Source organism: Lolium rigidum, chromosome 7 (assembly GCF_022539505.1).
Source record: "Lolium rigidum isolate FL_2022 chromosome 7, APGP_CSIRO_Lrig_0.1, whole genome shotgun sequence".
In the NCBI taxonomy this organism is placed as follows: domain Eukaryota; kingdom Viridiplantae; phylum Streptophyta; class Magnoliopsida; order Poales; family Poaceae; genus Lolium; species Lolium rigidum.
The window spans coordinates 106,977,736-106,989,809 of NC_061514.1; positions in this window are offsets into that span (position 1 = coordinate 106,977,736).

Sequence of the window (12,074 nt, forward strand, 5' to 3'; positions counted from 1 at the left end):
AAGTTTTAATACCTTGTTCCTTACCACCTCTTTCATCTTCGGAATTAGACGACGTTGATGTTCAACAACAGGCTTCGCATCTTCTTCCATATTAATAGCATGTTGGCAAATGGAAGGAGAAATCCCTTTCAAATCATCAAGAGTATAGCCAATAGCTCCTCGGTGTTTCTTCAATATTTCCAATAACCTTTCTTCCTCAATCTCTGAAAGCTTAGAACTAATAATAACAGGATATATTTTCTTATCATCAATATGAGCATATTTAAGATTATCAGGTAAAGGCTTTAAATCAAAAACAGGATCTTCCTTTGGTGGCGGTGTTGTACCCAAATCTTCCACCGGTAAATCATGCTTGAGAATAGGTTGGTGATGACCCACAAGTATAGGGGGTGTATCGTAGTATCTTCGATAAGTAAGAATGTCGATCCCAACGAGGAGCAGAAGGTGTTGGCAGCAGTTTCGATGAAGGATTCACTGTAAATGCTCACAGACAAGTATTCAGGGGGTTCTGATATTTCAGATAAATAAAGTACAAGTAAATAAAATGCGAGAGAAATAATTGCAGCGAGTGGCCCAATCCTTTTTAGCACAAAGGACAAGCCGGTTTGATTACTTATAATGACCAAACGTTCCTGAGGACACACGGGGATTTTAGTCTAGTGCTTTCGCTACATACAGCTGATTAATCTTCATTGTTTTGATAAGTGTTGTGTGGGTGAACCTATGCTAATGCACCGCCCTTCCTAGGACTAATACATACTTGTGATTATACCCCTTGCAAGCATCCGCAACTACAAGAAAGTAATTAAGATAAATCTAACCACAGCCTTAAACTCGAGATCCCGCGATCCCTCCCGCATCGATATACTAACGGGGGCTTAGGTTTCTGTCACTCCGGCAACCCCGCAATTAGCAACCGAATACAAGATGCACTCCCCTAGGCCCATAAATGGTGAAGTGTCGTGTAGTCGACGTTCACACGACACCACTAGAAGAATGACACCACAACTTAAATATCATAACATTGAATATTACTCAACCATAATTCACTACTAGCATTTAGACTTCACCCATGTCCTCAAGAACTAAACGAACTACTCACGAGACATCATATGGAATACAATCAGAGGTGATATGGTGATGAATAACAATCTGAACATAAACCTTGGTTCAATGGTTTCACTCAATAGCATCTACAACAAGTATAGAATAACACCGGGAGAGTTTTCCCTATCAAACAATCAAGATTTAACCCGAATTGCTACAGCGATGACGAGGTGCAGCGGTGGTGATGGCGGTGTAGATGGTGGAGATGATGATGATGATGATGGAGATGATGTCCCGCTCGATGACGATGGCGATGGCGTCGATTTCCCCTCCGGGAGGGAATTTCCCCGGCGGATTCCTCGCCCGCCGGAGAGCTCTTTCTCTCTCGGTGTTCTCCGCCCCGCGAGGCGGCCGTAACCCTTCGTGAGGATCCCTCCGTGGCTTAGGTTTTCGGGACGAAGGAGTACGCGAAGAAAAGGAGGCGAAAGGGGCTGTGGGGCCCCCGGAGCACAGGGTGGCGCGGCCGTGCCTTGGGCCGCGCCGCCCGTGGTCCGGGCCCACGATGGCTCCTCTCTGCTCCCTCTTTTGGCTCCCTCCGTCATCTGGAAAAATAGGAATTTACGTGAAATTCCCTTCCGCAGTTGATCTTCCTAAATATTGCGTTCTGACGGTGCTTTTTCCAGCAGAATCCTGGCTCCGGTGTTTGATCCTCCAATGATGATGAAACATGCAAAATAGATGAAATAACATAAGTATTGTGTCCCAATATGAAATATATCAATGAATAACAAGCAAATTATGATACAAAATAGTGATGCAAATTGGACGTATCAACTCCCCCCAAGCTTAGACCTCGCTTGTCCCCAAGCGAAACTGAGCTCGATAAACAAGACCACATGTTTATGGAGTGAAGAGTCGATAAATAAAATACGGACAAGAAGCATCATATTCATTTGCACAAGACATTCTAGTAAACAACTTCCTCATATAACTCATCTCGAAATAAGTAAAGAGAAATCACAAGTAAAGGTGCATAAGAAATCATAATTGATGATGGCAAACTTTGTTCTTGGTCAGAGAACTACTAACGGATTATTCTTCTAAGCAAAGCTTTCATATTAGAATTTATAGCTGAGCCTTCATATTTAAGCATGACAATCTCTTCATAATCATTGATAACTTCAAAGTCATATTCATTCAGATAAAATTGGTACTAAACAAGAAAGTATAAAAGACATGATTAGCTGAATCATAGCATAAATGATTGGTTCACAACAACTCAATTGCTTGCTTGAGATAGAGGGGAATAGGTTTGCTGACTCAACATAAAAGTAAAAGATAGGCCCTTCGCAGAGGGAAGCAGGGATTAAATCATGTGCTAGAGCTTTTCAAGTTTTGAAATCATATAAAGAGAATAAAAGTAAGATTTTAAGAGGTGTTTGTTGTTGTCAACGAATGGTAGCGGGCACTCTAACCCCCTTGCCAAACAAACTCTCAAAGAGCGGCTCCCATTTTATTTTATTTTTGGGTGGCACTCCTTCCAACCTTCCTTTCACAAACCATGGCTAACCGAATCCTCGGGTGCCTGCCAACAATCTCATACCATGAAGGAGTGCCTTTTAATTTCAGTTTTATTATGTTGACACTCCTCCCCACCTTTGCTTTCTCAAGCCATGGCTAACCGAATCCTTCGGGTGCCGTCCAACAATCACAAACCATGGAGGAGTGTCTATTTTGATTAATTACCTTGGGACTGGGAATCCCGTTGCCAGCTCTTATTGCAAAGTTATTGGATAAGCGGATGTGCCGCTAGTCCATTGGTGAAAGTTGCCCAACAAGATTGAAAGATAAAACACCACATACTTCCTCATGAGCTATTAAACATTGACACAAATAAGGAGTAGTATAGTTTGAATTATTTAAAGGTAGCACATGAAGTATTTACTTGGAATGGCAGAAAATACCATGTAGTAGGTAGATATGGTGGACACAAATGGCAAAGGTTTGGTCTAAGGTTATGGATGTATGAGAAGCATTCCCTCTCGATACAGGTCTTCGGCTAGCAAGGTTTGATAGCAAGCATAAAGTTGAGGGAAACAAACAAATATACATATGATAGAAACAATCATGCATCTTTCTCATAAGCACAAGCAATTTTAATTTTAGAATACTAAGCATAGAGATAATAGAGTAATGTATCTAAGTGTATTTCTCTCTTCTAATTAAACATAAGGGTGTTGTTGCTATTGACCAATGCTAAGTTTGCCAAAACCAAATAGATTTACTTGATGCTCCCAAAGTGATATTCATACTCATGTCAAGAGTAATCATATAATAGAGATTGCAAACTAAAATAAGGTGTGCAAAAAGTAAATGATAAGACTTCTCATTAATATTCCATAACAATAACTCACACCAACGGATACATAGATAACTAACTAAGAGAGATACTTCCACATTGCATACTATTCTATATAATAACTTCCCTACTCATGATATGACACTACTTGATAGTAAAAGATAAAGGTGGTGATGTGATACCGCGGCACTCCCCCAAGCTTGGAACAAACCAAGGGGATGCCAATACCGATGATGAATTACTCCTTCGGTGATGGTGGTGATGGATTCTTCTCGACAAGCTTCTCGACAAGCTCCTGTAAACCTTCAATCTCATAGGTGAGGTTGCGAATCATCTCCGAGTTGTGCTCAACGCGGCTCATAATGATATCCGGTGGTGAATCCCAACTCTTAGAATTGTTTCCCCATCCTTCAGCTTCAGATTTCATCTCTCCTGCATTGTCAGAACGATTTATATCCCAATTACTCGGCAACACTACCTTGGGAGTTATTTCAGTTTGACGATCGTAGATTAGATTGCGGTAAGGGTTGTAATGGCTCGGAGAAGATGTCCTTGGAGCCAAGTAATGACGTGGAACCGCTCCTCCGGTAGTGATTCGTGCACTCCTCTTGACATCGGATGGATTTGATATCACGCCAATACTTGCAATGGTGGCTTGCTGGTGTTCCTGCGAAGCTTCCTCCACTTCTTCCTCATCATCTCGTGCATCTTCTTTCTTCAGCTCCGGATCTTGAATATTTTCCTTCAAAGGTTCCTTGTCCTTGTTGTTGGAGGCCATGGTGCTTCTTGATCAAAACAAATCTGGCAGAAAACAGCTCGAAACAAAACACGACGAGAAAACGATATTACGGACCTCCAGGGGTCCGGGGGATTATATAGAAAATATTTTTACGACAAAAGGAAGATTCCAGGTCGAAAACGAGTCGGAAAGGGGCAACGAGGCGGCCAGACCATAGGTCGGCGCGGGCCCAGGTCAGGCCGCGCCGGCCTATGGTGGCACCCCCTCGTGCGTCCTTTCCACTCCGTTTCGAACTCGTAATTTTTCATATTTCCTAAAAACAGCAGAAATAATGTTCGGAAAGGTAAACGCGGACTTTTTATTACCTGTACTGTTACCTATTCAAAGTCCAGTTCCGGCGGATCGTCAATTTGTCCTTTGATGAAGGCCTCCGGTGTTTCCACTTGAATAATATCAACATCAACATTATAAGAATCGCCCGAGATATAATGCTTGAGTCTTTGTCCATTCACCACTTGTGTGGCATTGCCTTGGAGAGAGCTAATTTTAATTGCTCCCGAACGATACACCTCCTCAACAACATATGGTCCTTCCCACTTTGAGAGTAATTTCCCCGCAAAGAATCCGAGACGAGACCGATACAATAGAACTTGATCTCCAACATTAAATTCTCTTTTAATGATCCTTCTATCATGCCACTTCTTAACTTTTTCTTTAAAGAGTTTAGCATTTTCATAAGCTTCACTTCTCCATTCATCTAGAGAACTTAATTGCAACAACCTCTTATTACCTAGGCTAATTTAGGGTCTTTATTTAATTCTCTAACAGCCCAATAAGCTTTGTGCTCTAGTTCTAGAGGTAAATGACAAGCTTTTCCATAAACCATTTTATAAGGTGACATTCCCATAGGATTTTTATAAGCAGTTCTATAAGCCCATAGTGCTTCTTTCAATTTGCTAGGCCAATTCTTTCTAGATTTATTAACGAGTCTTACCTAAGATAGCTTTAATCTCTCTATTTGATAACTCTACTTGACCACTAGTTTGAGGGTGATAAGCGTAAGCAATTCTATGATTAATACCATACTTAGCAAGAGTTTTTCTAAAACCTCCATGAATAAAATGAGAACCTCCATCAGTCATAATATATCTAGGTACTCCAAATCTAGGAAATATAATATCTACAAGCATTTTTATAGAGGTCTCACCATCAGCACTTTTTGTAGGTATAGCTTCTACCCATTTAGTAACATAATCAACAGCGACAAGTATATGAGTGTTACCGTCGGAAGAAGGGAAAGGACCCATGAAGTCGAATCCCCAACAATCGAATGGTTCAATAACAAGAGTATAATTCATAGGCATTTCATTGCGTCTAGAGATATTACCAACTCTTTGACATTCATCACAAGATAAAATAAATTTCCTTGCATCTTTGAAGAGTGTTGGCCAATAAAAACCTGATTGCAGAACCTTTTGCGCGGTTCTATCTCCAGCGTGATGTCCTCCATAAACACTTCCATGACATTTATTCAATATCTCCCGTTGTTCATATTCAGGAACACATCTTCGCATAATACCATCCACTCCTTCTTTATATAAGTGTGGGTCATCCCAAAAATAATGCCTCAAGTCATAAAAGAATTTCCTCCTTTGCTGAGCTGAAAAGGTTGGAGGCAAATACTTCGAAACAATAAAGTTAGCATAATCTGCATACCAAGGGCTCTCTCGCGAGCTCACCTTTATTACAGCCAATTGTTCATTTGGAAAACTATCATTAACAGAACAGGATCATAAGCAATATTTTCCAATCTAGACAAATTATCAAGCAACAGGATTATCGACACCTTTCCTATCTATAATATGTAAATCAAATTCTTGCAACGAAGTACCCATCTAATAAGCCTTGGCTTAGCATCTTTCTTTGTCATAAGGTATCTAATTGCAAGCATGATCGGTATGAATTGTAACTTTCGAATCAACAATATAGGGTCTAAACTTATCACAAGCAAAGACTACTGCTAACAATTCTTTTTCAGTTGTAGCATAATTTCTTTGAGCAAGCATCAAGAGTCTTACTAGCATAATGAATAACATTTAATTTTTTATCTACTCGCTGTCCAAGAACAGCGCCTACAACAAAATCACTAGCATCACACATAATTTCAAAAGGCAAATTCCAATCAGGAGGTTCGACTACGGGAGCAGCTTGTTAAGGCTTTCTTTAGAGTTTCAAAAGCTTCCTTACAATCATCATCAAAGACAAAAGGTACATCTTTTTGAAGAAGATTAGTAAGAGGCTTTGAAATTTTAGAGAAATCTTTAATAAATCTCCTATAAAACCCAAGCATGACCAAGAACACTACGAATACCTTTAACATCCCTCGGATAGGGCATCTTCTCAATTGCTTCAACTTTAGCTCTATCAACTTCAATACCTCTCTCGGAAATTTTATGTCCCAATACAATTCCTTCATTAACCATAAAGTGGCATTTCTCCCAATTAAGAACAAGGTTAGTTTCTTCACATCTCTGCAAAACTTTATCGAGATTTCGTGAGCAATTATCAAAAGAATTTCCATAGACAGAAAAATCATCCATGAACACCTCTACAATACTTTCGCAAAAACCATGAAAAATAGCAGACATGCATCTTTGAAAAGTAGCAGGGGCATTACATAAACCAAAAGGCATACGCCTATAAGCATAAGTTCCATAAGGACAAGTAAACGTGGTTTTCTCTTGATCTTTAGCTTTAACGAGCAATTTGTGAAAACCCGGAATAACCATCAAGAAAGCAAAAATGAGTATTTTTAGACAACCTCTCTAACATTTGATCAATAAAGGGTAAAGGGTAATGATCTTTCTTAGTAACTTTATTAACTTTACGAAAATCAATGCACATTCTATAACCTACAACTATTCTTTGAGGAATAAGCTCATCATTATCATTAGGCACAACAGTCATTCCTCCTTTCTTAGGAACACAATGAACAGGACTAACCCATCTACTATCAGCAATAGGATATATAATACCAGCTTCAAGGAGTTTTAATACCTCGTTTCTTACCACTTCCTTCATCTTCGGAATCAGACGACGTTGATGTTCAACAACAGGCTTTGCGTCTTCTTCCATATTAATAGCATGTTGGCAAATAGAAGGAGAAATCCCTTTCAAATCATCAAGAGTATAGCCAATAGCTCCTCGGTGTTTCTTCAATATTTCCAATAACCTTTCTTCCTCAATTTCGAAAGCTTAGAACTAATAATAACAGGATATATTTTCTTATCATCAATATGAGCATATTTAAGATTATCAGGTAAAGGCTTTAAATCGAAAACAGGATCTTCCTTTGGTGGCGGTGTTGTACCCAAATCTTCCACCGGTAAATCATGCTTGAGAATAGGTTGGCGACGAAAAATTTCCTCAAGCTCATCTCTTTCTTTCCTAAAAGCTTCACTTTCACTATTCTCCAAATGTTGCTGCAAAGGATTATTAGGAACAAGAACAATAGATGCACACTTGCTCCATTTTAAAATCATTACTAGGCAAGTCGGTTTTATAAGGAGTTTTGGTAAATTTAGAAAAGTTAAATTCATAAGGTTCACCAGACAAATCTAGTCAAAATTTTCTCTTTCTTACAATCTATAATAGCTCCACAAGTATTTAGAAAAGGTCTACCAAAAATGATAGGACAATGATCACTAGCAGCAGAACCAAGTACCAAAAAGTCAGCAGGATATTTAATCTTACCACATAGAACTTCCACATCCCGAACAATACCAATTGGAGAAATAGTTTCTCTATTAGCCAGATGAATAACCACATCAATATCTTCAAGTTCACAAGAACCAATTTCGTGCATAATCTCCGTGTAAAGCTCATAAGGAATAGCACTAACACTTGCACCAATATCACATAAACCATAATAGCAATGATCACCAATTCTAACGAGATAGCATAGGAACACTAACTTGTTTGGATTTATTAGGATGTGAAACAATATTAGAAGCATCTTCACAGAAAATAATATGACCATCCTCCACATTTTCAGTCACAAGATCTTTAACTATTGCAACAACAGAGGTTCAATTTTAATTTGTTCTTCAGGTTCTTTAGGTTTCTTTTCACTTTTATTAACCGCACTAGATATGACAGAGTACTCCTTCATTTTAGCAGGGAAAGGAGTTTTTTCGATGTAAGCTTCAGGAATAACATTATCAACAGTTTCAACCACTACACATTTGTTTACGGATGAATCAATTTTATCTTTATACGGTTCATGATACTTATCAAAATTCTTCTTAGGCAGTTCATAATGAGAGGCAAAAGCTCTATAAAGATTTGCAACAACTTGGGAATCAAGACCATATGTAGCACTCATATTACGAAATTTATCAGTATCCATAAAAGCTTCAATGCATTTATAATCATAAATTATACCTGATTCTCTATCTTTGTCGTTCTCCCATCCTTCGGCATTTTCTTGGATCCGATCAAGAAGGTCCCTTTTAAACTCTTCTTTGTTGCGTGTAAATGATCCGAACAAGAAGTATCCAGCAAGGTCTTGTCTTGAAAAGAAAGTCTTGCATAGAAATTATCAATAATAACATTACCAGGAAGCTCATGAATGGGGCATTTGAGCATTAAAGACTTCAATCTCCCCCAAGCTTGGGCAATACTCTCTCCATCGTGAGGCCAGAAATTATATATGCGGTTCCGATCTTTATGAATTTCACTTGGAGGATAAAATTTGGAATAGAATAAAGGCACAATGTCCTCCCAATCAATAGAATCACCATTCTTCAGCAATTTATACCAGTGCGCCGCTTTACCGGACAGCGATATAGTGAATAGTTTCTTCCTAACTTCATTCATAGAAATACCTGCACATTTGAATAACCCGCATAATTCATGCAAAAACAAGTAAATGATCACCAGGATGGACAGCTTCCATCCCCTTCATAGCGGTTATCCATAACACGTTCAATAATTTTCATAGGTATTTTATATGGTACTACTTCCTCACCTGGCGCTTCATCCACTACCGTTGCAGTAGTAGTAGATTTCCCAAATAGAAATTGAAGAGAAGATCTCTCCATAATGATTTATAGCAACGAGAGTGAAATAAAATCAGCACAACAAGTAAAGGTTTTCCTTACCAATTCCACTTACCAATAGCGCTTCACTCCCGGCAACGGCGCCAGAAAATATTCTTGATGACCCACAAGTATAGGGGGTGTATCGTAGTATCTTCGATAAGTAAGAATGTCGATCCCAACGAGGAGCGTAAGGTGTTGGCAGCAGTTTCGATGAAGGATTCACCGTAAATGCTCACGGACAAGTATTCAGGGGGTTCTGATATTTCAGATAAATAAAGTACAAGTAAATAAAATGCGAGAGAAATAATTGCAGCGAGTGGCCCAATCCTTTTTAGCACAAAGGACAAGCCGGTTTGATTACTTATAATGACCAAACGTTCCTGAGGACACACGGGGATTTTAGTCTAGTGCTTTCGCTACATACAGCTGATTAATCTTCATTGTTTTGATAAGTGTTGTGTGGGTGAACCTATGCTAATGCACCGCCCTTCCTAGGACTAATACATACTTGTGATTATACCCCTTGCAAGCATCCGCAACTACAAGAAAGTAATTAAGATAAATCTAACCACAGACCTTAAACTGCGAGATCCTGCGATCCCTCCCGCATCGATATACTAACGGGGGCTTAGGTTTCGTCACTCCGGCAACCCCGCAATTAGCAACCGAATACAAGATGCACTCCCCTAGGCCCATAAATGGTGAAGTGTCGTGTAGTCGACGTTCACACGACACCACTAGAAGAATGACACCACAACTTAAATATCATAACATTGAATATTACTCAACCATAATTCACTACTAGCATTTAGACTTCACCCATGTCCTCAAGAACTAAACGAACTACTCACGAGACATCATATGGAATACAATCAGAGGTGATATGGTGATGAATAACAATCTGAACATAAACCTTGGTTCAATGGTTTCACTCAATAGCATCTACAACAAGTATAGAATAACACCGGGAGAGTTTCCCCTATCAAACAATCAAGATTTAACCCGAATTGCTACAGCGATGACGAGGTGCAGCGGTGGTGATGGCGGTGTAGATGGTGGAGATGACGATGATGATGATGGAGATGATGTCCCGCTCGATGACGATGGCGATGGCGTCGATTTCCCCCTCCGGGAGGGAATTTCCCCGCGGATTCCTCGCCCGCCGGAGAGCTCTTTTCTCTCTGGTGTTCTCCGCCCCGCGAGGCGGCCTGTAACCCTTCGTGAGGATCCCTCCGTGGCTTAGGTTTTCGGGACGAAGGAGTACGCGAAGAAAAGGAGGCGAAAGGGCTGTGGGGCCCCTGCGAGCACAGGGTGGCGCGGCCGGGCCTTGGGCCGCGCCGCCCCGTGGTCCGGGCCCACAGTGGCTCCTCTCTCGCTCCCTCTTTTGGCTCCCTCCGTCATCCGGAAAAATAGGAATTTACGTGAAATTCCCTTCCGCAGCTTGATCTTCCTAAATATTGCGTTCGACGGTGCTTTTTCCAGCAGAATCCGGCTCCGGTGTTTGATCCTCCAATGATGATGAAACATGCAAAATAGATGAAATAACATAAGTATTGTGTCCCAATATGAAATATATCAATGAATAACAGCAAATTATGATACAAAATAGTGATGCAAATTGGACGTATCAGTTGGCGAAGAAAAATTTCCTCAAGCTCATCTCTTTCTTTCCTAAAAGCTTCACTTTCACTATTCTCCAAATGTTGCTGCAAAGGATTATTAGGAACAAGAACAATAGATGCACACTGCTCCATTTTAAAATCATTACTGGGCAAGTCAGCTTTATAAGGAGTTTTAGTAAATTTAGAAAAGTTAAATTCATAAGGTTCACCAGAAAATCTAGTCAAAATTTTCTCTTTCTTACAATCTATAATAGCTCCACAAGTATTTAGAAAAGGTCTACCAAAAATGATAGGACAATGATCACTAGCAGACAGTAACCAAGTACCAAAAAGTCAGCAGGATATTTAATCTTACCACATAGAACTTCCACATCTCGAACAATACCAATTGGAGAAATAGTTTCTCTATTAGCCGGATGAATAACCACATCAATATCTTCAAGTTCACAAGAACCAATTTCGTGCATAATCTCCGTGTAAAGCTCATAAGGAATAGCACTAACACTTGCACCAATATCACATAAACCATAATAGCAATGATCACCAATTCTAACAGATAGCATAGGAACACTAACTTGTTTGGGTTTATTAGGATGTGAAACAATATTAGAAGCATCTTCACAGAAAATAATATGACCATCCTCCACATTTTCAGTCACAAGATCTTTAACTATTGCAACAGCAGGTTTAATTTTAATTTGTTCTTCAGGTTCTTTAGGTTTCTTGTCACTTTTATTAACAGCACTAGATATGACAGAGTACTGCTTCATTTTAGCAGGGTAAGGAGTTTTTTCAATATAAGCTTCAGGAATAACATTATCAACAGTTTCAACCACTACACATTTGTTTACAGATGAATCAACTTTATCTTTATACGGTTCATGGTACTTATCAAAATTCTTCTTAGGCAATTCATAATGAGAGGCAAAAGCTTTATAAAGATTTGCAACAACTTGAGAATCAAGACCATATGTAGCACTCATATTACGAAATTTATCAGTATCCATAAAAGCTTCAATGCATTTATAATCATAAATTATACCTGATTCTCTATCTTTGTCGTTTTCCCATCCTTCAGTATTCTCCTGGATCCGATCAAGAAGGTCCCTTTTAAACTCTTCTTTGTTGCGTGTAAATGATCCGGAACAAGAAGTATCCGAGCAAGGTCTTGTCTTGAAAAGAAAGTCTTGCATAGAAATTATCAA